The sequence below is a fragment of the Tiliqua scincoides genome, chromosome 5, assembly GCF_035046505.1.
Source record: "Tiliqua scincoides isolate rTilSci1 chromosome 5, rTilSci1.hap2, whole genome shotgun sequence".
NCBI classification, from domain to species: domain Eukaryota; kingdom Metazoa; phylum Chordata; class Lepidosauria; order Squamata; family Scincidae; genus Tiliqua; species Tiliqua scincoides.
This window is the reverse complement of record NC_089825.1, coordinates 61,216,870-61,241,441: the sequence shown is the minus strand read 5'-3', so window position 1 is coordinate 61,241,441 and position 24,572 is coordinate 61,216,870. Positions and strand designations below refer to the sequence as shown.

General features: G+C 41.2%; 1 protein-coding gene across 9 annotated transcripts in view; it reads left to right on the top strand.

Annotated features, from left to right (window-relative positions):
* COA1 (cytochrome c oxidase assembly factor 1) overlaps positions 1-24,572 on the top strand; it is a 107,859-nt gene that overhangs the window by 65,924 nt on the left and 17,363 nt on the right. For 4 of the 9 annotated variants that reach the window (XM_066631075.1, XM_066631069.1, XM_066631072.1 and 1 more), the window contains 3 exons: positions 14,537-14,753; positions 15,681-15,767; positions 20,267-20,405. The gene's annotated coding sequence lies outside the window, so the exon portion shown is untranslated. The remainder of the gene's footprint in view (positions 1-14,536; positions 14,754-15,680; positions 15,768-20,266; positions 20,406-24,572) is intronic. The other 5 variants (XM_066631074.1, XM_066631070.1, XM_066631073.1 and 2 more) reach the window with 2 other exon arrangements.

Sequence of the window (24,572 nt, the reverse complement as noted above, 5' to 3'; positions counted from 1 at the left end):
TCCCAGAGGCAGAGCATGTCCGAGCGCTGCCTCTGCAAGGCTCAGACTGAGGAAAATTGCGTCTCTCGCACAATTTCCGGTTTCTTCCATGAAACTGGAAGTCGTGTGAGAGACAAAATTTCCCTCAGTCTGAGCCTTGCAGATGTGCGCTGCCTTTGGGAGGCTCAGACAACCCTCTGGAGGCAAGGGGAGCAGAGCATCCCCTTCTCTGCGGAGGGTCCGCATTGCATCAAGTGCTGCTTGATAAGAGGGATTGTGTTCCTGATTCCCATCATTAAGTGGCACACAACTGTATATCCAAAGAAAGAGGGCTTCATAATACAGGAGCCACCACTGAGAGAGCCCTCTTGCAAGCCAACTCATGCTAGACTTGCAAGATAATGTCACTGAAAGATCTAACCATGTGGGTGGAAGGATGTGGCATGACTGTAAAGCCTTGCCCCTGTTTATGCTCTCTCACTTGATGCACCAGCTGAAGCTTCCAAATAGTCTTTAAAGGTAGCCCCATATAGAGCACAGTAGTCTAACTGAGAGGTGATTAAGTCATCAATGGCAAGGTCTGCTTGAGACTAAAACGGGCATAGCTGGCACACCATCCGAAGCTGGGCAAAGACCCAATGAGCCACAGCTGGCATCTGAATTTCCAGTTGTGTAACACAGAAGGTTTAAGGGAATTTCAGAGTCCTTTTGGCCTGTCATCCTATGACTTATATCTCAGAAGATACAGGTGGATTAATAAGACAACAATGTAGCAAATACTAGTGTACTATATTAGAGTTTTGTTCATATCCACTCTTTTTCCAAGAAGTTGGATTTGAACCCATGTCCCTGCAGTTCTAGTTGAGTATTCTAGTCTCTACACCCATTTGGATATACACCCCATCTGGATTTTTCTGCTTAGCAGTAAGGAGATGTTTGCCACATTTACACATCTGAAGCATGGTAAAATTCACCTCTCCATTTAGCAGAATGAAGCAGACTACCATCTTGTATTTACTAATTGGTAAAGAGTCATTTGTGTTCATTCCATCAGCTAGATCTTCTGACATAGCCACCTACTTGTGGGGCCACCTACTTTGTGGGGCCACCTACTTTCATCTGAGATGGTCCCTTGCCTCCCCACCCAGATGCCTGAGATGGTCCCTTGCCTCCCCACTCAGCTTCCATTTTCCGGGCTTTGCTTGCTTGTAGAATAAGTAGGAACTATGCTTGTAATGAGAAAAGATCATGGGCTTAATCCAAAGCCCCACATGTGAAGAAGCTTTCTGTTCCTCCTGAAGGAGGTTAATACTCTGTATGTGGATGAAGATATGTCATTGAAATTCCTTGAAGAAATGCCTCAAGGAATTTCTGTCATGTGGGAAAAATAAAGAGAACCACACATGGGCGCCCAAACACGGGAAGTGCTGACTAATAGTTTCACATCTAATAATCCCATTTGCTATCAAATTAATGTTCTCAAAATACTTCAGTCTAGAAAATGATACCTTTGTAAGCCAAAATAATATATAGTGTGCTTGTATATACAGTATTGGTAAAGAAAGGTGCATATTGGCTGCACCAAAAGAAACCATCATTTGCTCTAATTTTTTGTTAAGGAAAACACTCCATAAGTCCTTGTTTCTTTAATGTTCCCTTCTGTATATTTATTCCCCCCCCCCACATGGCCCCTTTCTTAAACAGTTATAGGCAGTTGGGGGAAAAAATAAAACCAAAACCAAGCAATATAATCTGTGATTTAATGTCTAAATTGTTTCCTTTGCTGGAGTATGAAAACCCTGATATTTCTTGTACTTGTGACTTCTATAAATCTTAGTCATTTCTGATTAAACTACTCATGTTTTTTTTTAAATTCACTTACCTGAAAATTCACTTACCTGTTTCACTCTGCAACAAAGACATCTTGAAACTGAAAAGTCATAGCTAAGGAAAACTGAATTTATGAAGGATGTTGCTTGAACAGTCTTGGAGAAGTGAGAAAGAAAGTTATTAAATACATTCTTAAAATGCAGTGTAATGAGAAGCAGCAGTAGTTGCAACCTATCTAATGGTTTCATGTTAAGTTTTTCCTTCTGTCCAAACATAAAATGCATTAACATACTTAAAGCAATGTGATTACTTCTGAATCTGCCTTTTCTTCCTAACAGATTTAACATTTATTTTCACCTTTTTATAATAGGTGCCTAGCAGGGGAGAGGGAAGTATTTTCTTCATTATTATGACCAGGGGACTAATTAAAATGTTCCTGTCCATTTTAAACAAGCCATTTCTTTCTCACAATTATAAATGAGTTCCTTGAAACACAAATGACCCATATAGAATCATGGTTAATGAGCTGACGTTGAAAGTGAGGTCCTTCCAAGGTGCTCTAAAATTAAGTAGTTTCTGGTATACTCTTAAAATTACTGGCTTCTTTTTATTTGCTTTCTGTAGCATTACTGCAAAAAACAAATAAGAGACAAGATGTCCACAGTGCAGGTCGCTCATCTGTGAATATGAAATAAGGATTATCTCTGTGTCCTAATAAGATGGAGTAGATAACATGGCACTCCCTGTATACTCCCATGGCAATTTTCTGTGAGCAATGGATGCACAATTAGCTATGTTTGCTATTGTTACCATACTATACAACCATGACTCGCAGTTGGAATAGTACATATTTAAGAGCCAGTGCAAGCACTTGTCACTGCTATGTGAAACCCACATGAAGGCTGCAAGTCTCTGCTCTCTTATGTGGGAGAAATGGCCTTTGAACTTGGTGTCACATACTTCCAGATCTGCATGTTTCGGACTGGATTGTACATTGTACCATGTGACGACGAGGGTTTGCCAAGTTTTGACTATCAAAATATTGGCTCCCTAAGTGGTGGGATTGAGGGGGGTAGATCAGAAAAACAAAACAAATCTGTAAGCTGCCAAGAGTTGAAGAGAATGGTTTAACTTTAAGACACATTGTGTACACAGAGCCCTGCCACACTAGGGTCATTGCAGTATTGAGGCTCTTGCTTTGTTCTTGATCCTTATCAAAATGTGACATCCTTAATTAGCAGAAATGCAAGTCAGCAGCTGACTCCAGCCCTGAGGCCAGGTTGTGTACACACCTGTCATTCTGTTATATAATAATTATAAAGATGGATGTATAAAGCAGATGTTCCTCCCCCATGTTTGATGCTAGTCCTAGCAGAAGTCTAAGACTTGATCATCCTGCACCAAGTCAACAGCAGTAGAAATTCACCCAGATCTTCAGCCCTTATTGCTGTGTGCAACTTCATTTTCTTCAGTCTTATTGCTGAGTGTGACTTCATTTTCTTCAGCCTTATTGCTGTGCAACTTCATTTTAAATCGAATCCTATGCTTGCAGTTAAAGGAAAGAGTTTTCCATTGCTAAATAAGAACTGAGACGAATGATTGGCCCTGCATTTGTATTATGTTTCTTGATCTAATATTGTGCCTCTGATCAGCTGTAACTCTGCAGACCAAAAACGTTCCTCTTGCAGTGCAGTCAAGCTTCACATTTTTCTCGACGTGGATTTTAGATTCCATTTTTCCTTTTGTAAACATATCTCACATGAAAGCCATGTGTGCTGCCTTTTCCAGGACTAGGCTGAAAGGGTGAGGAGAAAGAGCACAGTGTGTGTTTGGAAGCTCAGGGCAACTTTTGGTTTGTCATTGCTTTCAAAACATATTCATGAGCCAGTTCACACATGCTGGGAAAAAACTGCACAGCCTTAAAAGGGCAAGAACAGTGCAAGCCCTGGCAAGGGGCTTGATGACTTGACTTCTCAAAATCAACCCAAGTCTAAGTTCCAATTGAAGAGCATTAGTCACAATACACACCCTTCACTACTTAGATTGAGGTTTACTCAGTATTGGGTATGACGGGGCGGCATCTCTTGTGTGTGTTCCAGTTTCTATACACAATGCTATCAGTCATGTTGAGGCTTTTTTCAGTCTTATGTATCAAAATTGCTGCCCATCTGCAAAGCTACCTATCCGGCCTCACCTACTTTGTGGAATGGACTCTTGTGTGTGTCTCATGCAGGAAAAATTCAAGGCTATAGTCCTCAAACTACATTTCCTGGAGTTTCATTTATATCACTGGGACTACTCAGTGATATAATTTCTAGATTATCACTGGATAATTTCAGTGATCCAGTAATTTCTGGGTAAGGTTGATATCTTTGTTTTTTCTGACCAAGATTTTGTACCTGTGTGATGGACAGAAATTCAGCAGGTACAGCGGTTTATCATGCCAGGGAATATACCATCTGTTGAGTTTCCACTGCTGTGCAATGGTTAAAGACACAAGAACTTTGCCAGAATTAATTCTGAGGATTGAAGTCAGTGGCATTTGATGGGGTAGAGCAGTGGTTCTTACACATTTAGCACTGGGACCCACTTTTTAGAATGAGAATCTGTCAGGACCCACCAGAAGTGATGTCATAACAGAAGTGACATCATCAAGGAGGGAAATTTTTAACAATTCTAGGTTGCAATCCTACCCACACTTACCCAGGAGTAAGTCCCATTTACTATCATTGTTAAAAGAATACATGTATAGCTTGTTAAAAGTACGTGTCTGTAACATTTCCCCAAATTCAGTCACATACCATGGTAGCATCAAGTATAATAGATTAAAAATAAAATATTGAAATGAATGAGGACCCACCTGATATTGGCTCACGACCCACCTAGTGGGTCCCGACCCATAGTTTGAGAAACACTAGGGTAGAGGAAGCTGTAAACTTGCGAATAGGGGAGCATAGGGGGACATTAAATAGAAAAGGAGTCTCAAAGGCTGTAGCTATAAAACATTGGTGGGATTTGGACAAGTAGCATTGCCAACTGAACAGAAGCTAATAGGCTTGACAGGTTCTTGTGTCTTTTAACACCTAGCATGGTCTGCAGAACTGGCTGATGAAGCTTTTCATGGAGAAATCTGTTGCCTGCTCATGGCTAGTCATCAGACTGCTTGTTGAAAGCACAGGAGCAATGTCCAGTAAAAATATGGCAACTCTGTTGTCAAGAGGAGATTATCTAGATCAGGACCAGAGTAGCCACAGAGCCAGTCAGTCCTGTGCTCCAAACTTTTGAGTGGAAAGACATGCTGTAGTAACATATTAAAAACCCCTCCCAAGTGCTGTTTTCTTTGTTCCCTGTTTGGCATGCTTCACCTAGGGAGTGCACCTAGAGCTCTGTAAACTAATAAGATGAAAGGAACAGCAGTGTGCCAGCCAAGCACACAGGAGATCAGTACACCTATGATGATGAACAATTAATTAATTTAATTAATCTTGGATAGGATATTTGTTTGATGGAAAGAGTTACCAAAATGACAAAACATGTTTTTCAAAGACAAAAGCTCTTCTTGGCTGCAGTGTGGTGAGCAGCTTGGGTTAGCCAAGCTCTGGGAGAGCAGTGTGGTATTCCCTTCCTTCCTTTTGCAGTAATGGCCTTTGGACATCGGCTTAGTAGGACTTCCAGGCTTATGTCAGCAATTTGGTTCTGTAAATGGGATGGAAGCAACTTTATGTGATCTGGGTCTGTGAGATATACAACAGGTGAAACGGTAAATCTCTTTCTGAACTGTACCACTTAAAGGTGCAGGTGGGGCATCATTTTTAAAATTCTTTCTGCAGGTGGAAAGCTAGCATTGCAGGGAAATTCGAGCCCAACCCACCCTTCACTGTGCTGGTTTTCTACATGCCAGGATTTCATTTTTACTTGAGGAAACAGTGAAATATGGTCCCTCTCCAACTTCAATCTGAAGTGCAACAGTTCATTCTACCACCGAAGCAATCTACGCTCCTCATTTGATTGCATGTGTACCTCAGGCCTCAGTTTCAAATTCTGGCATAAATGGACTCATCAGAAGCTTAAAGGGAATTAAAGCATAAAGGGAAAGTGGGTGGCTCAGGCGGTACACGCATGGGAACAGGCCCTTAATCTGTTTGATGACAATATGACAAAATTACCTTAGACATTAAGTCAAAATTTTTGTAAGGTTTGGGCCACGTGTGCCAGTTCATCTTTTATTGACTACAACATTAAGTGATGACTTGCATTTGGGAAATAAACATTGCAAGAAGGAAGCACTACAACAGGTAAAGCCATCACAGGTAAAGATTTTGTATCAACAAGACCTTGCTTCAGACACAATGGGCTGCATCCAAAGAAGATGAATGCTGACTAAGCACCACTGAGATCAATGAGACAAGTTCATAGAACCTTAGAGTTGGAAGAGACCTGGGGATGTTATCTGAGCCAACCCTCTGCTTGGAGCATACAAGTTAGATGTCGTCTAATGGCCCAATCCTATCACCCTCCAGTTTATGCTGTGTAGCCACCCTACCAGAGTGCATGCTGCATGCAGTGGTTTGGGGAGAGGGGTTGACCTGATGGCCCAAGAGAGGTTAGTAAGAATATTTTTTACTTTTCAGTAAGCAGCCTGTCAAGGTATCTCCTCAGACCTATAGCAGAACTTTTGCTGGTGTGAGTCAAGGAGTGGGTCTGGGCCAGGAAGGGGGAATAGAATCTCAACCTGCACCATAACAAGACTTAAAAGCAGTGAATATTGCAATCTGCTGCCATAGGCCCTGCACTGGAATGGGCTATAAATTAAATCTCATTTATTTCATTGGTGCCTACTTTATGTGACTTGGTTTATGTGGCTACAACCCTATAGTTTACAATGGAAGCAGTTCTTCTCTTCAGCTGTGTCCTGTGAACCGGTCTTGTAGTATAGTTTCTGGAGATTTTTTTTTAAGCCTCAACCTTACCAATGTACAATGTGTGCCTATGTGTGCATACTGTTTTTGTAGAAATATAGACAATCTAGTTTATGTAAGTTAATGATGGAACTTCTGCAAGAACACATGTCTGGATAAAGACAACTATTTTATAGGTTAATATCAAAACAAGGGTGGGGGAGAGGACAGACAGAGTGAATTTGCATAGATGAGATGCTGGAAATTGTGTGCAGGGAGGAGGTGATAGGACTGCCATATGGGGATGACAGCCCTGAGTGATCCTTGTTTACAATGAATAGATGTGAAGTCATCAATGAGGCAAGTACAGACCTGCTGCCAAGGAAGCAGAAATGGATATTTGGTAGAACTGAAAATAAAGGCTCTTTAAGTCAACAGTAAAGTTCTCTGTTATATTTGCAGGGGGAAACATGTGCTGAATAACTGCAGAAGATAACTTTCCAGATTATGCTCACAAAGGTTATAATTTCCTGTTGGAGCAGTAGAAGAAAGATTATTGATTTGAAGCTGAGAGTGCAAATAATTTCCTGTTATACTGAGCTGCCAAATCCTTCCCTTTATTGATTTTTCTTCTGCCTGCTAAGTGGTTTTGGGTTCTGTTATGTGATGAAAGGGGTGTTGGGGGGGGGGAAGAGCTAGTGCCCTCTTTCCCCTGAGCTGTCTCTATGCCAGAACTACAATTGGTAGACTCCACTACTACTGTATGAACAAAACCAGGCACAGGGAGACCATTCTTGTAAGTCTCGTGCCCAATTATGTGAAGAATGCCCTAAAATAAATCTAATAATATGTCACCAAGTGTTACCAAAAAGGGCTGTTATGTTTTAAGGGGAATTATTATATTACCCTTTTGGAAACTTCAGGATCGCAGGCTAGTTAACAAAATAGCGTAATGCAGAGATAATCCCTTGTTTAGCTTAAAGAGGAGACCGGGAGAAAGATAACTTTCAATCAACGATTATATTTTTATTACCAAAAAAACACACAGGTAAACATAATGCACATGGAAAATGGTAAGTACATGTTTCTTGGTTCCTAGTACTTGGATCCTGTGTACCTAGCTTTATGGTGGTTGCATGTGCTGTGTATTTGGTGCATCCGAGAAGGAATCAGAAAAGGATAGGTTGTAGGGAAGGATTTTAGGGGTCCCTGATCTGCATAACCCAGCTGCTAACTAAGATGGGGAGAGAAGGGGAGAAATGGGTAGGATAGAAGGGGGAGAGTTCCAGACGCAAGATATAGTTACCTGTCCTGAGAAGCAGTTGGGGGGAGGGGGGAAGAGTCCTATGGAGGACCTGTGCCTTGGAGGGCAGCCAGAGAGAGAGAGAGCGCACATGGCAGCCTTTCTCTTTTAAGGGTTTTTGCTGACCTGAAATGACCTGGATGTGGCCTCCTGGATGTGCATGCTCACTACACACAGTGGGACACGTGGAGCATGCAAGAAAAGGATGATCGAAAGTCAGCTGACAGCCATGATGGGTTGCTATGTGGGGGAACTCGGCCAACCCCTGGAGGCAGTTTGCATAGGGTACTTAAGAGTGATAAAGCTACAACAATAGAACAATAGACTTCTTCCTCCGGAGGTGCATGCTTGTTTTGCATAACAGTGATTGGATCAGGAGGCATTTTTTCATTGCTAGAGGTTGTGTAAACTTGTGACTTTTACCAGGGTTTTGGAAAAGTGTACTGGGGGAAGGGTGTCCTGTATTTTGAGGTTTGACCTGCATGAGTTTTAGCCCATAATACATATAAAATCACAACTTGGAAGGGAAAAGGAGATTTTCACGTAACACAAGGGTCCAGGAGAACTAGGACAAAGCATTGGCAACAAGTGGCAGAGTTAAGTGAAGAGTTAAAACATAAAAAGCACTTATTAAAACAAGAAAAAGTGTGTGTTAGGGTAATAAAAAGGAAGAACCAGCTATCTTGAAAAATGGGATATTGGAAGTGCCCAAGATCTTAGCAAAAATATAAGCAGGCGATTACAAGTAAGCTTAAAAGTACAATAATTATCTAATCGGCCTTAGCCCACAGATCCCTATCTGTACTTACTTTACAGCCTCAGGTTTCTGGGTACCATTATACCTCCTTGATTTTTAGTGAGACAGGTGGAACTGACCATGCACAGATTCACTCTGAAAGAGCAAGATCAGGACACACACAAGCATCCTTGTGCTTGACCTGAAGTAACCAAAGTTCAGTAAGATCATAGGTCCATCTTATTGGATTGTTTTTGACCATGTAAGCATCTCTACCTGCCCTTTGACCTGGTCAGGTGGACTTGGATGCCCAGTTGGCTGATGCATGCCAATCCCAGCATGTGGGCTATTGTCTTCCGTGGACTCAAGTGATGAAGACAAGTAATACACAAGCTATACCTTGGCCATGTGGTCTTTCTTTCATGGCACTGATTTCGAAGAATCATTGTGAATCAGATGGGGGGGAAGGTAGAGAGCAGGGAAGCTCAGTTATCACTGAAGTGTGTAGTCAACCGTTTATTCATAAGGAAAAATAACTTTTTGACCTAAAAAATAGTGTGATAGACTGATGGACATCTAAATTCAAAGAAAAGTGAAATGATTTCTGAATTTAATTAACCTGTTTTGTTGATATGAGTTTCTGGGAGGCAGGATTTGCATTATAAGAAGGAAGGGGGGGAGAAAGTTTGTTTGGAGAGAAAATAAAAAGCATGCTTGGGATTTCAAGCCACTTGGCAGTAGCTATTGCAGGCTGAAGACAGAATCCTAAAAGAATATGACAGCAGCTCATTGAAAACATATTTATTTTTTATCAACAGAGCACCCAGGCAATTATCTGACGCACTTTTGTAGCAATGGTTGAGGACAGCTGAGGTCCAGCTTTGGAAAATGTCATTCTGCAAACAGCATGTCGTGTATTAATAAATGTAGAACAATATTTGCTGTCAAGTTGGTTACAAGGCAGCAGTTTACAGGCGGGAGCTTGACAGTGTTGAGAATCGGTGGCGCAGAAACAAGAAGCGTTTTATATGCTTCAGCTGAATCCAAAAGATGCACTATGCCCCATATTTGACTTTAGGCATCTGACTGCTTTAGCGTGTGTGAAGAGACTTTCCTTGTTTTCTTTTTTGAGCAAGTATACTTATTGCTTTCATTTTGCCCTTTAGCTACCCACAAAATCAGACCTATCCAAAATGGAACCACCATGGAGTATATTAAGTCTTTAGCAGAATAATCATCATGAATACTGCATCGCAAGATACGGAGCACAGCTTCTGGTGCCTTTTTTAAAAAAAGAAACTAAAATTTTGCACGTGGAACCAAATGCTAGCGATGACTACCAAAGGCTTTGTTAAAAAAACAAAACTTTGAATGACCACCTAGAGCAGTGATAGCTGGCAAAGCATAGTACAGAACAGAAGTAGCATCATGATGAAGAGCATGAGCTCAGAACTGCAAGGTCCTAGTTCCAGTGTCAGCTTAGCCATGAATTTGCTAGGTAGCTTTAGGGCCCAATCCTATCCAGTTTTTCCAGCACTGATTTAGCCATGCCAGTGGGGTGTCCGCTGCATTCTACAGTGAGGGAGCAGTCGTGGAGGCCTCCTCAAGGTAAGGGAATGTTTGTTCACTTATGTGGGGGTTGCACTGCGGCTGCATTGGCACTGGAAAGTTGGATAGGATTGGGCCCTTAGGCAAGTTGCTATCTCTCAGCCTTGGCCGCATCCATCTCATCTGTAATTTGGAGATTTTACGACTGGTTATTCAGGGTCATTGTGAGGTTTGCTGAAAGAATGTACTGTACATGTAGCACTTACTTGGGGGGAAAGTATAGCATTTCTTATAACATTCTTGCCAGGTTAATTTCTCCTCTTCCCAAGCAGACAACCTTGGCATCTGCTCCGGCAGAGGAAAGGTGGGCTATAAATCTTTTGAATGAATGAATGAATATCCCGGTTTCTGTCTTTCATAATAACTAAAAGGAAAACAAAGTTGCTAGCAGTGAAAGATGAGTAGTACCACTGGAAAGATCCCATTGGTGATGATTTTGGTAACTATCTGTAGTGTAGATGGCTGTTCTCATAAAGGACTTGTTCATTACATATTTGTCCTTTCACATACTGGTGTGTCCCCTTATTCGCAGGGTTCCACATCCCCCTCTGTGGATACCTGAAATCGCAGATATGGATTACTGCCAGTCCCTGCAGTCCCAGGAGGAGGTGTGCATGGGGGTGCATGTGCTGGGGGGTGCGGACTTGATCCGTGGATAAGTGTATCCACAGATACAGGATCGGTGGACATGGAGGATCCCTGTATTTGCATCCTTGTCACATACATCCTTGTCCTTTCACATATTTGCAAGCCCCTGGGTATGCTGTAGAGTTCTGTCACGTGGATGTGGCTACCTCTGTTATAGGTGGTTCCACATAAAGTGTAGATCTGTGTTTTTGAATCAGTTCCCATGGATGCCACATAGTCCTTGTGCTCTTGTGAAATCCCTCTTGTGTGATCACTATATTTTTCTGGCTAGAATGGTAGGCAGGTGAAAGCATTTTTTGTAAACTGGTTCAGCAATTAGATGCTGCCTATAGCTGAAATGGAAGTAAACAGGCGGCAAGGGCTGCAAAACAAACTGATTAGCCTTCCAAAGTGATGAGATGGACTACTTTGCTTTATGCTGCCTATGCTACAAGAACTATTAAGACAGTGATTCACCAATGGCAAAGTTCAACTCTGATCTAACTGCAGTAACATTATCTTTATATAATTACACTGCTGTTCTTTTAAAACACACCCCACTATTACAGCGTCTGACCTTTTTAATTCCCTTGCTTTAGGAACAGCAATCAGATACATAGTGTTTATGTAGTAGGCGTCTCCATTCCTTAGCATAGCATTGTCTATCCTTTCCACTTATCAAGACGCTTCCCTTGTAAAAGGAACCCAAAATACTTCCTAAGCCTGTTGTGGGCTTCTATATGTGTACTTGAAACTGGCATGTGGAATGACTAGGGATTTGGTCATGAGCACACAATGGACACTGTGCTCAGGAAATCTCCCACCCAAGCCAGTGGAATTGTTGCTTTTTAAATGTAATATAAAAGTTAGATTAGTACTTTTGAGATACATTTACCTCTACTTTTAAAAAAATTTTGAGGCTAAAATTCTTTCGAATGTACTGATATTGTGTGTGTGTGTGTGTGTGTGTGTGTGTGTGTGTGTGTGTGTGTGTGTGACCTTTATAACCTATAATGGTTGAGGCTGTTTATTAGTGGATTTTCCACCAGACCCGCATTGAACCAGACTTGGCCCAACCCGAACCCTCCAAAGGCGACCGAAGCTGTGCTCTGGTTGCCTCTGGAAGGTTTTCCGAAGCCCACAGAGGCTGCGTGCGCCTGCAGCCTTCAGAATGGTCATGGAGCGCAAAAAAAAGACTTGCTTTTCCCTCAGGAAACTGGAAGGGACCCTTTTTGCCCTCATAGGACTGATGCCCGTGGAAGCCCTGCAGGAAGACTTCTTTTTTTTTTTTTTTGCGCTCTGGGGTCATTTTGAAGCCTGCAGAGGCCACGGGTGGACGGAGCTCCAGTCACCTTTGGAGGGTTTAAAGGTGCCAAAACTGCAGATTTTCGTAACTGTGGGGAAGTCCAAGAACGGATCCCTTGTGGATACTGAGTCACCACCTGTATATACATTTGTGTGTGTGTGTAGTTTCTATCAGAATTTTGAGCAGCTTATAAGTACAACAGTAAAAGCAGCATCAAACCAATACAAATGTAACCATCAACACCCAAACCCAGAATGAAGGATATGGATGGGCATGCATATTGTCCTGCCGGATGAATAATAGGATGATTGGTGTTCATAAAAACCTTGAATAGAAAAGGACAGGTGAAGAATGACAGAATTCTGTTTTTAATTTATTGAATAATTTTCGAGGTGAATTTTTGTATTTTAATTGTCTTGCCTGTAGGTCATTTAGGCATGTGCATGACCAGTACCCTTTAGTCCGTAGCTAAGATTTTAAAAAGATAAAGAAATGTATTCTGTTAAAATAAATGAGGGCGCAATCCTACCAACTTTCCAGCACTGACATAGCTGTACCAATATGTACTGCATCCTGCAGTGGGGAGGCAGTCAAGGGGGCCTCCTCAAGGTAAGGATATGTTTGTTATCTTACCTTGGGGCTGCATTGCAGCTAGGTCAGTGCTGGAAGGTTGGTTAGGATTGAGCCCTAAGTGGCTTTCAGCACTGACATAAGGGCAATGCAGCTCTGAAGTAAGGGAACAAATATTCCCTTACTTTGAGGAGGACTCCGTGAGTGACACCCAACTGCAGGATGCAGCACATGTCCCATTGGCACTGCTATGCCACTGCTGGAAAGCACTGACATAAGGGGTTAGGATAGCACCCTAAATGTGTCTAAATAGTGTGACTGAACTGAAACAACTTTCCTTGTTTCAGATTTATTTTTGTGAGTGTTGAAAAAGTACCTCCCATTTTCAGCCAACCTTTTCAGTCATAGCAAATGTGTTCATGTTGTTTGGGTACAGTTCTTCTCTGAGTCATTTTTCTTTCTTTCACTGCCTTTTAATCCATTTGGGTGAGACAGCACATGTGATTTTGGAGAAGATGCCATGATATTGCATCAGATGCAATTACATTATAGGCATTCTGAAACAGTCACATGGATCATTATAGCGAATCAGATTAAACTGTACCACGAAGGATGAATAGTGCCTGCCTTGGGCACCTGCAGCATGGGGAAAGGTACAAATTCATAAAATAAAATTCAAGAAGAATCAGCAGTCAAGGGGAACATATGTACTCCCAAAAGCATCAAAGAATGAGAAAATTTGAGAAAATAAGGTGCCATTTCTACTCCCTCTTACCCCACTGTTGATTGTTCTTCCTTGAATGGCTAAGAAGAGTGCAGGTATTGAAACTGGGGTATCTTTGGCATAGCCCTAAATAGAGTGTAAATGTTCCTAAGTTAGAGGAGGAAAATGCCTAGTTTTAACAATTCAATCTACTTGAGTATAAGTTGATCTCACAGATAAGCAAAGGGCAAGTTTTGAGACAGAAATCATGGGTTTTTCTATGATCCTCAGATAAGTCAGGAGGGTTTTTTGTTTTTTTTTAACTTAGGGGAGTGTCTGACTATTTATTTAAACTTAGGGGGGTTTTGTCTGATTTTTCCTAAGGCCAGATCGTAAGAAATAACCTTCCAGTAATTGTTACCTAAGAACTGTACAGTTTCTATTAAAAATATGGTAAAAGATCATAAGATATATTTTTATTCATTAACTTTTTAAATTCTGATCTTCCCAACCATTTTGTAAACACTGTCAGAGTAAGAGCACTGTAAACAACATACCAGCAGAACCATTAATCAAATCCTTCTTTAAGGTGCCTGGTATGTTAAGCCAGAGGCTCAACATATAACATACAACATATAACACATAACTGGGAGTGTGCAATTCAATTCACAGCAGAGAAACAAGCAACAAGGTATGAGAATGAGCAAGCACAGCTACATATTGTTGCAACCCAATTTACTCAGAAGTAGACCCATTGCTTTCCATGGGTGTTATTCTTAAGTAGTGGTGCACTGAATTGTAGCCCTGGACTTTGTTTTAGATGGAAATGAGGATTGCATCCTAGTGTTTTAAAAACCAGACCTCTGCCAAACATTTGCAAAATGAAAGGAGGGTGCAGAAGGGTTGGGTGTCCTGCCAAAGTGAATGTGGCTTGCTTGATTTCAATGGCTGTGCCCTGGCTTACTTTTTTTCTCAGGAGGAAGGAGTGAAAGGATTAACTTTGGCTGCAGCTTGCAGAAACTAATGCCCTGGTTACCCTGGAGCCTAATTGCCCTTAATTATCTCTGCATTGTCCTTTTGCTCTCCTCTGGGCTTCTCCTGGCTGCCTGAACAACCCTGACCAGAGTGACCTTCAGATAAGGCAAGGAGATGATTTACACTTGATTTATTAGCAGAAACTTCTTGACTTACAGGTGAGTATCTGTGGTACTAATCTAAATGTCAAACATATCATTGACATGGAATGACCAAGCAGAAGAAAATAACAGGATGTTCCAAAGCAAAGCAGACAGTGGGAAAAGTGAGAGAATCTGCATGTGGAAATATTTATTTCTTCTAGTTGGAGGCAGTTGTGTTCTGATAAAGATACTTGTGGGCGTGACTCCCTTCTGGTATGACTAAAACAAAACCTGTTCAGAATATTCTTAAAATTTTCACCTGGAAAAGGAGGAGTTGGGGATGTGAGAAGTTCCACAAAGCCCTCTCCCGACTCACCTTGTCCACTTCTCCATTGCTGCCTGTTTACAGCTTATGTCTCTGAACAGCTCCTCCAATGCTGTTCAGCAGATTTTTCAGCTGCACAAAGACAGAATAAAAGCAAAAATTGCCCTCACTTTGATTTGATTTTGTGGCAATGTTGTTAAGACAGTGCCATGTTGTTACATGTTACATGGTGCCATCATGAAGCCAAAACAGAGTGAGGTACAGCTTTCTGCCCTGCTTATGGAGGCGCACAACATGCAACCAAATGACACAAAAGTGGAATTGAGCATCCACAAAGAGCATGATCTCGACCAGAAAATCTGAGTTCTGGTTGAATAGTTAGCTCCTATTTTGGACAAGTGGCTATCAAAGAATTGCTAAAAGAAGGGACCTCTTCATGTTGCTGATGAATAAGGCTGTGAGCTTGGGGAGGGGGTGTAGCTTTGCTCAGCCCTGAATTCAAGGCAAGGGGAAAGTTTAGATAACTTTGACATTTCCGTTTTTTTAAAGTTGTTCTAATATACTGGTACACATACTTGTATTTTTGCATTATGTAAGTGCTGCTTCATTTAAATTTTAAAAATTGGTGTTTTAAATTTTAAAAATATGAATAACCATTATTGATTTTTTTTTTTAAGTACCAAATTGTCTTTGCTGTCTCAAGCAGAAGTACTGGCTCATATAGAATTCTCCCTGTTTCAGCTTCTTCACTGATCACTTCCTAGGTAATTACAGTCAGATTGTCATGGGGCATACATAGTGTTGTGAAAATGCCTTTCCATCTGATTTCTGTTAAACCTAGCTTTCCTCCTTTCACATAAATATATAAAATATAAAACACAATTGAATTCATAACAGTTACAGTTTTCTCAACTGGGAAGTGCTTGCTTTACTGAATGTCATTTCCAGGATGGAGTAAGACACAGTTCCCTTGAGGGCTCGGTTTGAAAATTGTTCTCTGGAGGGACTTCAGGGCAGCTTTTCCATCCAGGCCTCAATCATGTTGAGATCCATTATCAGTGTTGTTTGTTAGCATGTACAATCCAGGGATATTCTAAAAACAAAATGTACAAATAGCCCTATCTTGTTCCACACATTATAAGGCTGGCACTGCAGTAGAGTTAGAGACTGATCAGGAAAAAAAAATGGACTAAAGGGATCTGTTTCAGGCCTGTTATCAGAATAGCAAGCAGCTAGGCAGTTTGTTTCCCTCCATTTTGTTGTTGGTTGTGAGATGCACACCTTAAATCAGCAATTTTCAACATTTGCCATTTCATGGCACACTGACCTCTCTGTGGTCTTCACCTTTTGTGACATCACTTCCATCTTCTGGGAGACTTTTCTGGATTCTGAGGCTCTGTTTCTTGGGCAACTGTCTGTAGTAACAAATTGTCTATGCCAGCTCCTTAGCTGGCAGAGGAGGAAGGACAGAGCACTATGTGTGTGTCTGTATTTTGGAAGTGGTATGTAGCTGTACATAGATTAAACTCAGATTTTGACTTTGCTTAGTCATGAAGCATGCTGGGTGAACTTGGGCTAGTGACCTTTCAGTCTGACCTGTCTCACAGAGTTGTTGCAATGGGAGAATGGGAGAAAACCATATATGCCACCCTAAGATCCTTGGAGAAGGGTGGAACAAACATTTAATCAGTAAAATGGCCTCCTGCAAATAGCTTCCCCTCAAACAAAATTGTCATCCCCACAGACTACAGCTGTTGAGTCATATATGACGTAGGGGCTTTGTGCAACTGAAACAGCTGGTCTCTGCAAGCAAACCCACAATATAGTCTGCTGCCCATGAAAGAAGAGGGTTTGTGTGAGCAAAAGTCTTCAGTGCCCCTTTTTTTCTCAAAGGATACTGTGCCAGAATTTCTCATTGTATGGAGGAATATACGAAACAGAACAGGACCATGTAGCACCTTGCAACACTGATGATACTGACATATATGGATTCTATTCACAAAATAATTACAGTCCTAAGAGTCCTGGAAGGGCTGTTACCAGAAATATAATGCAAGATTTGTTGGGATCTATGCTCACAAACTTTTATATACAAAAAGACTGAAGCAAAGTATGGTGCTGTTTTGGTCAAAAATGATAAAATTTTACTGTAGAACAGTGGTTCTCAAACTGTGAATTAGGAATTAGGTCATCATGACCCAATTTTCGGTTGTTGCAAAACTGACAAGGCAGATTAGACTGTGTGCATCAAGGGTTAAACAACCTGCTACTTGGGGGGAGCACTGCTGCAGAACCACCATTATAGCCCATTATAATCACCATTATAGCCACAGAGGCTTAAGCAGCTGGTAAAGTGAAACTTTTGTAGATGGGTCCTGAAGTTTGAGAACCACTGCTGTAGAATATTCTAGAACATTGGTCTTCTAGAATATTCCTGAACTGCTGGTCCCACTTCCATCAGCACTCCAATTTTTCATTCAAGATTTTTAAATCAGGATAGAAAGTACATGAGAAAGAACGGGACGTATGTTATTTAAAAAAAAAGTAAAAGTGGACAACATTTTACTAGCTCAATTTAAATGTGAATATTGGTTCCAAAAAGGGTGAAGACTTAACTTTAGAGAACATTTTGATTCCTGTTGCTGTTTGAGTTTATATACAAATAACCTGTTGCAAATAACCTGTGATGTTTCCTAGAACAAGAGATTTCACTGCATCTCAGCATTCTATCAGTGGTCCCCATCAAAGCATAGATGTTTGTGAACTGTTAACCTCAGTAGTTTACTTGCAGAAGCAAATACTGTGTGGCAGTTCTAGGGCATGCTTTTGAAAGGAACACAGCAAGTACATCTAGGGCATGCTTTTGAAAGGGTCACAGTACATCTAGTGGTGGTGATGTCTCACAAAGAGCTAGTTCTTGTGTTTGATTGAGCAAGCCACATTAGACATTCAAATGGTGTCACTGTCAGTTGGGACAGACACCAAAGTAAAATGACAAAAGGAAATGAGCTATTTCTACCTCACTTCTCTAGGGACTTTCAGTGATGTCATGAAGGAATGTATTTGGGAGATGTTCAGTTGAAGCCTTTCTTTTTAAAAAACTCTGTAATATCACTAAGATTTCCTGTAGCTGGGCACCAGCTATAATCTTCAGAGACTCCTGGCTTTCAAAAGGTGCCCCTGTGATAAGGGTGGAGTTGGGTTGACTGAGGGGCCCTGAGGGAAAGCAAGAACTTAATCAGCATCATTGAGAGGAATGTAAGGAGGTCAAAATGGTAATGGAGGAACTTTTTTTTAAGTTGAGTGCTTATGGGTTGTTTTAATTGGAATTAATTAAAAAGAAGGTCAAACTTCAAGCAAGAGAAGGTGTATCCTACTATGTTTGTCTTCCTGGACACCCAGTTCTTATGTCTGAGGCAGCCATGACACTGACTTTCTGTAGACAACAGATAGGCATGAAGAAAACAAGAATTGGAAAAGATCAAGGTTAATTTGTACAAGAGATGCTGGAAAAAGGAACAGTGGGAAAGTTCCCACTGTAGGTAGAGAATGGTTAATCACTGGTGTGACATGAATATGTGGAAAAAAGTGAAATTTTGTTCTTATAGATGATGTGCAGCTAGAAAACTTTATGCACAATAATGGAAAACCACAGATATACGTTCGATAGAAGAATGGTGGACGAAAGTTATGTACTTTGCAGAAATGAATAAACTTACAAATTTACTTAAAGATAATTCAACCAAAACTTTTATGAAAATCTGGAAACCAATCACTGACTTTTTGCAAGAGAAAGAGAAAGCAATGATTTAATGAGTTCTGGATTTGAAGATTAGTTATAAGAGGGACTGTTGGAGATACAGCTTTTGTAGGGGTGGAAATTTAGATTATTAGCATTAAGGCAGTAAGTAATTAGAGTTTTTGGCTTTGCTCTTGCTACACTGTTAGAAATACAGGTGTGCACCACTTAACAACAGGGATATGTTCTCCTATCCCTGTTGTTATGCGATTAGGTCATTAAGCGAACATTCAGCATAATCTAGTACCTTTGTTGTGTAAACGGACACTCTGTGCCAGACACTAGCTGGCTGCACAAACTACTGGAGACAAATTGCCTCTTCTTTGCATTAAGAGCCTCTCTGTTGTGCCTTGAGTGCTCCTTTCTGGAGTGGAAAGGCGGTATATAAATTCTACTAATAAATAAATAAATAATAAACACTCTGCTGCAGGCTATGGGAGAAGCAATTGCCTCATTAAGAGCATCCTTATTGTGCTTTGACCACCATCATGTATGTGGTCCATCATTAAGCGAACAGTTGTTAAGTGGCGCATGCCTGTACTCTATGTAGTTTTTTTGCTTTCTTTTTTTAATGTTTTTTATGTATCTTTTGTTTTAATGTTATTTATTTATTGTAAATTTATTTATTTATAAATAATAAATAAATAAATAAAAATTATATAATTATATATATATATTATTTTAAAAAGAATGGTTAATCATTGTATTGTTTAGCAAGGTAGATTCATGGTTTTGGCATTGAAATGGGACTGGCTTATTCCCAGTTTTGCTGGATATTTCCTTCATGTAGAAAAGCTGCTTAGGGCCGATGGAAGCAAAGTGAGAACTTCTCAATACATTCATAGCTTGTGCAACATCATCTTACTACATGCTTGTGTCACAGACCAAAGGGATGAGGGCAAAATATCATGATGTGGGGTTGGAGGAAACCTTCTGCAATGGAAACTAGAATATGGAAAGGGTGTGAAAGGAAACTAATAGGAAGCCTGAGGTAATTATGTGTATGAATATTTGTGGCTTAGCAGTAGTCATCACAATATGATTTCTACCCCTGAATTCCATACATAATGATATTTTTATTTACTCACTTTCTCATTTGTCCTTATCACCTGCAGCAAGCTGCTTGGACACCTATAGATGATAATCTTTTAAACTTTGTTAAGACCCCTTTTTTATATGAATAAAATCCTCATATGCCTCAGTTGCCCCTCAGGAAAATATTTTACTATCCCAATCTTGTGTGGTTGAGCTATAAATGGATAAGATACACACTTTGAATGAACAAAATGTCAAGATATTTAACTACAAGGAGTGGGATGAGACTGCAGAGACTTGGAGGGGTGAATAAAACAGCAGGCATGAAGACTGCAGTCCGCAGTAGTGGTTTCAGGTTTGTAAGCAGATAACTTTTCTTAGTTCCTGATGTAAGTCTTTCAAGTTTATCTTGTCCTTCCTTTCATATAGGTGAAGAATAGGAGCAGACATTTAATACTTTTGTTCCAGAGCTACTCAAAAGAAGCTGAAAATTACTGTGTGGTGTTCTGGTGTTAGATTAGCCCTTGACCAAGAAGATCAAGGAATCTGTAACAGAAAACTTGAGAAGGTATGGCACAATATAATGGGTCAATTTATCTTTGCATTAATTTTTCCCCACTGATTCTTTAAAAGATATTAAACAATATTTAGGATGGTGGTTGCATGTTTAATTTTCCCTGAGAATATTCTGCTCAAGCGGAAAGAATGGAGACAGCTGCACCAATCCTTTTTTATTGGACCAAGGAAACTTGCCCAGTAATGGTGATGTTGCATCCTGGTTTCTCCATCTTTAGGGTTGCTAAGGGTAAGAGTTCCTGTGCTAGGGTAGGGTTTCCTCTTGTTGCACCCACTTGTAATATGACTCATCAAGTGAAGCAAGACTTGATCTGGGCGGCTTTTGAGACTTTTCGTAAGCATGTAAACGCTTTGCCTAGAACATCTTCCTGGAAATGGCTTCATGCTATGCCTCTTTCATTATAATTGCTTCTCGGCCATCCTTTGGCCATGCATTGGGAATATGTCCCAGGCAGGCCCTATCGAAATGAATGGGAGTTGCACAAAAGCATTATTCAGTTCTCTCTCTCTCTCTCTCTCTCTCTCTCTCTGTGTGAGAGAGAGAGAGAGAGAGAGAAATTTGTATCTTGCTCTTCATATTTTCTGGAAGCTTATACAGTATATGCAGAGAATAATCAGATCAGTAAAAACATTACTTTTAAAAACAAAACAAGTGGGAAAACAGCTGACAAAATGGCAGTATTAAAAATATGCACCAGGCAAGCTTCTTAGGAAGAGCACTTAAAAAGATAGACTGCCTCCACCAGTATGTGCACCTGGTCCTTCAGGGGGAGCAGAAGTCTCCCAGCACCCACTTGTTTGAATTGGCCATCCAAGGAGGGATGGAACCATGAATGTGTTCCAGTCTCCAACTCAGAATACCTCTCCGGAAGGAGGATACCATGGTTGATGGCATCAAACACTGAACATTTCGGTAGACTGAATTGCTAAATTAGTAGCATCTAAATAAAGCAATTTTTATCCTCAAAGTATTTACAAATCTGCCTTCATGTCCTACTTCGAGGTGTTCTTAATATTTCTCAGTAAGCCACTGTACTGAAAGCAATGTGCTTTGGTATACAGTTGTTGGCATCCTTCAGTCTTGGAGACTATGGTATCGCGCTCTGAATAGTGGTTCTGGAACAGTGTCCTCTCTAGTGTGCGAAGCCTGGGTAAAGTAGGTCTGGAGGATAGGCTGTTACCCATGGAGCAAATCCCCCCTCTCCACGTTGCTGAAATGGTCCAATGGAAAGGCAGAGGCCAATACGGTTGTTTCCAGCGATGTCGCAGGAGTTGCCAGAACGTGACTGTGTTTAGCCATGAACTGCCTCAGGGACTCCGGCTCCAGATTTTGCCTCGAGGTTGACTCCTGAAGCCTTTTCCATAACTGGATGTAGCCACAAGGCAGTGGAGGTTTGGGATCAGAGTTTTCCTTCTCTCAGATGAACTGCCTTCCCAGGCTAATGAGTCCCATCTACCCGTTGGCTGTTTAGTCGCCTCTTACAACAAGTACAGCCAAACTGAGGGCCTATTCTTATCCCCAGCCCCCAGGCGATTGGTATACAGTAGAACGTCTTTAGGTTGACCACCCAAGGGACTGGAGGAAATTGGTCAACATAGGGAGGTGGTCAACATATGGGAAAAAAGGCATTTAAATATTACCATGTTTAGCTCCCAGGACAACAAATGCAAGGCCAAGTTATTATTTAGATTGGATTTTTAAAAAGTTTTATTGCAAATATCAATGAGAATTGATCCTCTTGTTATGCTTACTATTTATATCATCTATATCTATATCAAGAGACAGAGAATAAACAGCCCACAATCAGTGTTTTAAAAAAACCCTGAAAATTCATAAGCTTAAATTGTAAATTTAAAAAAAATACTTGGTTTCATAGCAGACAGGCAGACCAATGCTGTCCCTTGCCAGCCCTTAGCATGTAGCATGTTACATACCCCAACAGCTAAAAAATAAACACACACATTTTTACTTAGGCTGCCTGGCCTCCACTGGGTCTCCTCAGATTCACTAAATGCCAGAAGGTGTTTGATACGGTCCCTCACTAAAAGCTGTTGAGAAAACTCCACAGTCAGGGAATAAGAGGACAGGTCCTCTCATGGATTGGGACTGGTTGAGGACCAGGAAACAGAGAGTGGGTGTCAATGGGCAAATGACAAAAAAAGTGGAGAGAGGTGAAAAGTGGAGTGCCTCAAGGATCTGTCCTGGGACTGGTGCTTTTCAGCATCTTCATAAATGACCCGGAAACAGGGCTAAGCAGGAAGATGGACAAGTTTGTGGATGACACTAAACTTTTCTGAGTGGTGAAGACCAGAAGGGATTGTGAAGTGCTCCAGAAGGATCTCTCCAAACAGGGAGAATAGGCAGCAAAATAGCAGTTGTGTTTCAGTATAAGTGTAAAGTAATGCAGTGGTGATGGGAACCAAAGTGAAAGGAGAGTGGCTTCACTATGCACAAGAACCTCATGTCCTCACAACTTGGTACATGTCCAGGTACAGTTGGCAGCCAGCGCAGGACTGTTGAGTATGTGCAGTATGCCCACCTATAAAAACCCTTTCGCACACGTGCTAACAGGTGTAGGGAAGGCAGTAGCATCACTAGGATTCATGTCACCAGGTGCGGGAGGCCTGCGCATCACCCCATGCAGTAGGCAGGGCAATGCCCCAGGTGGTGAGCGTCGTAATGTACCATCGCCCCGCCCCCACTGGTTTTTTGGCTGTACCTTTTGTTAGAACACAGATATTTCAGTGTGGTTTGTTTCATTGCATTCTGCATGAAATTACGCATTGATTGATATATAGCATGATGGTATTATTCCTCCAAATTCTGATTTTAGTGATTTTGAAAACTTGTAGAGTGTCACACACACACAGACACACACACACCTCTGTGTTAACTTACTAACACCTTATTGCAGCAGTTCTCAAACTTTTAGCACCGGGACCCACTTTTTAGAATGACAATCTGTCCAGGACCCATTGGAAGTGATGTCATGGCCAGAAGTGACATCATCAAGCAAATTAAAATAAATAATTATAAATAATTAAATTAAAATAAAAGAAATAATTAAATAAGGGGGTGCCAGTCCTGTTCCACCAAGTGAATCTACTCTGAAGTAAGTCCCATAGTAGTCAATTGGGCTTACTCTCAGGAAAGTCAGCATGGCTTCTGTTAGGGTAAGTCTTGCCTCACAAACCTTATAGAATTCTTTGAAAAGGTCAACAGGCATGTGGATGCGGGAGAACCCGTGGACATTATATATCTGGACTTTCAGAAGGCATTTGACACGGTCCTTCACCAAAGGCTACTGAAAAAACTCCACAGTCAGTGAATTAGAGAACAGGTCCTCTCATGGATTGAGAGCTGGTTGAAGACCAGGAAACAGAGAGTGGGTGTCAGTGGGCAATTTTCACAATGGAGTGAAGTGAAAAGCGGTGTGCCCCAAGGATCTGTCCTGGGACTGGTGCTCTTCAACCTCTTCATAAATGACTTGGAGACAGGGTTGAGGAGTGAGGTGGCAAAGTTTGCAGACAACACCAAACTTTTCCGAGTGGTGAAGACCAGAAGTGATTGTGAGGAGCTCCAGAAGGATCTATCTCTCCAAACTGGCAGAATGGGCAGCAAAATGGCAGATGCGCTTCAATGTCAGTAAGTGTAAGGTCATGCACATTTATGCAAAAAATCAAAACTTCACATATAGGCTAATGGGTTCTGAGCTGTCTGTGACAGATCAGGAGAGAGATCTTGGGGTGGTGGTGGACAGGTCGATGAAAGTGTTGACCCAATGTGTGGCGGCAGTGAAGAAGGCCAATTCTATGCTTGGGATCATTAGGAAAGGTATTGAGAACAAAACGGCTAATATTATAATGCCATTGTACAAATCGATGGTAAGGCCACACCTGGAGTATTGTGTCCAGTTCTGGTCGCCGCATGTCAAAAAAGACATAGTGGAAATGGAAAAGGTGCAAAAGAGAGTGACTAAGATGATTACGGGGCTGGGGCACCTTCCTTATGAGGAAAGGCTACGGCGTTTGGGCCTCTTCAGCCTAGAAAAGAGTTGCCTGAGGGGGGACATGATTGAGACATACAAAATTATGCAGGGGATGGACAGAGTGGATAGGGAAATGCTCTTTACACTCTCACATAACACCAAAACCAGGG